The sequence below is a fragment of the Phalaenopsis equestris genome, unplaced genomic scaffold, assembly GCF_001263595.1.
Source record: "Phalaenopsis equestris unplaced genomic scaffold, ASM126359v1 Scaffold000913, whole genome shotgun sequence".
Taxonomy (NCBI): domain Eukaryota; kingdom Viridiplantae; phylum Streptophyta; class Magnoliopsida; order Asparagales; family Orchidaceae; genus Phalaenopsis; species Phalaenopsis equestris.
The window spans coordinates 37986-42834 of NW_018165352.1; positions in this window are offsets into that span (position 1 = coordinate 37986).

A 4849-nucleotide genomic window follows, 5' to 3' on the forward strand; every position below is an offset into this window, starting at 1 on the left:
ATATGTAAATTAAATGTCCTTCCGAAGCGGGCAACTGAATTTTGATTCCGGCGACCGACAGCTTCTTACGGGCAACTCGTCCCAACTTTTAAGTGCCGACAAAATTCTGGCGACTCCGCTCGGGACTAGTTCCTCTCTCCATATTAATCAGGGATAATTGTTTTCATGCATCGATAATGTGTTTGTTTCCCTCTCAAACCAGATTACCCTTCTTTTCCGTTAGTTTACTTAGTCAATTTCTTCCTTGGATGAGTACAGCTAACTCTTTTGGATTCCAGGACTTTTTATTTAAACATCATAAACAAAGAGTTCAGGAATCCTTTGGGTTTTCATTTTTTTATGGGGTCGGACCCCCAATAGGTGTGTTGGTGGACTAGTTCCACTTGGGCGTTGTGCGTTGTGAAGTTGGTCCCGTACTGGGTCCTAAACTTTGCACTTTCTTCATCTTCTTCGGATTTGGTTTTGCTTTTCTGCCAATCTAGCCAAATTGTTGTGTCTCTTCACAGTCGTTTAATTTGTTAATTACAACCCTTTAATGCTTTATTCACAAATAAATAATAAATTTAAAAATTAAAATAATAAAGGATGACCAGTTCATAGACAAGTGCGTCAACTTGAATACTTCTGTCGAAACTGCAAGGCACGGAACACCGCTGACTTTCGAAAATTCTTCAAATAGTCGGGACAATAACTTTGTTAAAGTTAATCTTTTCTTTCGCCTCTGGAGTGGAGTTCACTGTCAACGGGGATGAATTGCCGACAGTTATTAAGTTTGGACAAGGGTTCGATGACATTGGAGTTAAGTTTGGGAAGGTTTGTCACAGTAATGAAGTTCGAAACAGATAAGTCCGTGGAGCTTATTTTAGAGTTCAACTTGATATCTGTCAAGAAATTCTCACCTCCAAAAGTGTTGGTTGAAAATATCCCTACTATTGTTGTAAAGTCTGTCGTTAAGAGCATTGGGACTTATCCGAGGACTTCTTGTGCTCCTACTACCAAATTCACCGTCACTGCACCAACTGTTCCACTAAATAAAGGAAAAGAGATCCTACATGAGGAATAGTCAATCAATGCTTATACCCTACCGTTTTCTGGATTTGAGATTGGGTCCAATTCAAAGCCTGTGCAACTAACAAATGCACATAAAAGGAGTCTGCATCCTGCTGACATAAAATTTCAACAAAGAATCAATGGTTACGCAAGGTATACCCATTTAAAGAGGAGTTCGTGACGAAGATGTTCCACGACTTGCTAATGAGGCCAAAATTTAAACTAATAGAGCTGAAAAGGCCAGAGGAGACTAACAAGAAGGATCATCCCCAATATTGCCCATACCACCGGTTGCTCGGCCACACCATAAAATATTGCTTTAGCTTCAAGGATTGGCTTGAGAGGAATTTAAAAGATGGAAATGTAACGATCCCAAAATAGTATTTGAAAGAACCTAAAAAAAAAAGGTCCTGTAAATATGAGTTCGGTTGATTTAATTAACTTCCACACAACGACACCGGTGCTCAAGGAAATAAGTGTTGTTTCTAGAAAACTTCATACTAACCTTAAAGTTATCAAAGGAAAGTCAATTGAGTTTGCCTCGAAAAAACTCCAAGTCAACATTGTGCAACTTTCTAAAGATCAGAGAAAAGACATTAAAGAAGAAAATTATGACCTAGCAGATTACACGGAAGGTGATTTTGCAGAAATTAACGTCATCGAGACCTGTGCCACATTATCTGCGTGCAACGCTCCGTCTTCTTGTGAGGAGAACGCCGTGGATGAGTGACAAAAGGCCATACAGCAATGGTACGAGCAGAACAACTGTCTCGAGAAGAAAATTGAAGAAATGACACTCGCTATGATTATAATGAAAAGATAGTCACAATCATCGCAGATGACATCTCCGGAAATACGCCAGTTAGAGACCATTTATTGTGTAGAAAAGAGCTCACCTCCAATGAAAGATAGTAGAAGGATTCAGTTCAGGGTCCAATGTCGGAAAATGACGTTAAACAAATGGTGGAACAATAGGTGAGAGAAATAAAAGGAGAGGCATTGATTCTAGTGGGTAGACTTTACTCGAAGGAATTTGATGTCATCCAATATTTCAAGGGTTTTGTATCACCTTTGTCCAAAACTTTTGACGGACTGGAAACCCCTGACAGCATGTTGCACGCTTTCGAGCAAGTTGCTGCAACACAGGGGGTAGTGATGCACTATTATTCCATCAGTTCGTGAGCAGTCTTTCAGGAATCACTTTTGACTGGTTTATAGAATTACACAACGACTTAGTAAAGATACTTGCAGAAATGGTAAACTTTTTTATCCCACGGTTTGTCAGAGCTCAGTACCATGTCACCGTTGGTGATCTCATGGTCGAGCAACAAAAAACTGATTGAAACGTTAGTAGATTATATCCTGCGGTGAAAAAACTTCAGCATGAAGTGCGAACCACAACTTCAAGAGCAACATGAAATCGAAATTCTACTACAAAGCATCCATAGTCCAGTAGGTTTCTTACTCAAGGGACTTACGATCAAAACTTTTGAAAAGCTACTTAGTGAAGCTGCAAGCCTGCAAAGAGAGGCCAACTAACTTGAATCCTCGAAAGGGCTAGATGAGCCGAAGCTAGCAAAGGCATCTGAAAGGAGATCAGAGACACTGGCAGCAGTTGACAAGGGTAAGCCAGTCGATGCAGATCCAAGCTGAGCCGCCGCGACAGATCTACTAACATCAACAGCGGTACAATCAACAACTCAATTGATATTCATCCCAACAAAAGCATCACCAGATGGATGGAAGGTAGGGTCGGTCTATGACCGAACTGTTAAACAAGGTATATCTCTTCAAGGATGAGGCAGTAATAAAGATGTTTCAAGATTTGATTAAGAAGTCTGAGTTCATATTGTCAAAGCCGAAGAAATCAGATGAGGTCAATAAGAAATGACATTCGAGATATTTCCCTACCTCAGATTCATTGAAAAAACCATAGAGGAGTACTGCAATTTTAAGGACTTGCTTGAGGAGAATTTCAAGAAAGGGAATGTAACGATCCCGGAAGAATATTTGAAAAGGACCTGAAATAGGTTCTATCAGTATAACTTCGGTCGATCTGTTTGACCCAACTGACCCCTACGCAACTGTCAACGAATGAAATGCCTCTTGGCTACTATTGTTGTTTAAAGGACATATTAGCAGGATCAGTGTTAGTCTGTCCCATCCCTCCCACCATAATGAATGAAAGGAAGGAAAATGCTGGTTGTTGTCCGTAATTGTTCGATATTTGGAAAGCTCATCACATCAAAAGAGAAATTGAATGTTTTAATACAAATATGATTTCGGGAGAGAATGAAATTAATGCTCTAATAACTGAGTCCTTTACTTTAAAGAATTCAGATTGGGTCCTAAGTTGATTTCAGATTAAGATAGTGTGGTTGAAATACGAGTAATTGACTCGGGATATCACGAGCCTTTTAATTTTTTGTCACGTGACTGGGTCCTAACTTTCTAACGAGTTATAATATCTCAGAATTCATCTTAAGAAATATTTGAGGATTATTCGTCAGGAGAGTTTGGACATTCAAAATCGTTAAGAGAAATACGTTCCACCAGATATAGTAATTCTCGAAAAATAAAGGGAGCAAAAAAAAAAAAAAAGTGAGTCCCCTGAAAAGAAGCTTGAGGTGAGCATAAAATAAATAAATAAATAAATAATTGGTGTCTAAATTCAGACATTCAAAATTCTTTAAATTGTGCTTTACCATATATAGTAATTCTCAACAAAACAATGGGAAATGATAAAAAAAAAAAAGGATCGCGTGTTTGATCTAAAAAAATCAAAGCAAAAGAAGAGTCTCCCTGAGAAGAAGCTTGAGGTGGACGTATAATCAAAAATTGGTGTCTCTTGATTGATAAGACTTGAAATGTTCTCTTAAGAAAATTCTTCTGATATTATATTCATGAAAAAATTCAACGATCTCGAGTCTTTTAGTCGGCTATTAATTGGCTCAGAATATCCTTAGAAAATGAAAAATATTTTGATCGCACGACAAAAATTCTAAAATTTGCTTAGGTCCAGGAAGAAAGAATTAAAGAAGTGATGATGATATTAACACTTAATGGAAATTCAACCCTGAAGTCATATCCTTCAGCGCCCAACAAATACAACTACAACGACAATTCAAAGAACGTCAGAGCGATTTCTCAAAGGCAACTTGAACAACTTTTATAGAATCGGTGATAGAAACGACAAACAACTATGAACAAAATTATCAAGTTGCGGCCACTTCAGTTGTGCTGTCTTAAGAGATAATGCATCTTTATAGGTACTTGAAATAATATAATTCTGATAGCACCTTAAAGAGTGGGTTATGCTCTAACACCTGTCCTTAGTCAGTGGACGATACTTTGCCTCGTAATGTTTTAGAGACAGACTCGTTCTTAGAAGCACAGATGTCGGACTTGTCTAAAGCTGGGTCCAAATCCTAAAACAAATGCAACAAAATTAAATTCAACATCAAACAAAATAAAAATTAACATTGAAACAAAATTTTGCACCTCATAAATTTTTGTGAATCTCTGCACAAACATTTCAATAAAATTCAACACTATACGAACTTATACAAATGATCTCCGCACTTCGAAAAATTTTCATGATCTCTGCATAAATTGAGTCTCAGCAAAATTCCTTATGCAATTCTCAGCAATCTCAGCACTCGAGATGTTCTTTCATCCTACTCCTTGCACTGGATAGGTGTAAGACCTCCAGGTTCTGTTGAGGCATCCAATTCCTACGGTTTTCTTCAGGATAAGGGAGTAAACTATTTTCGTTCGTTTTTCTCTCTTTTATTTTAAA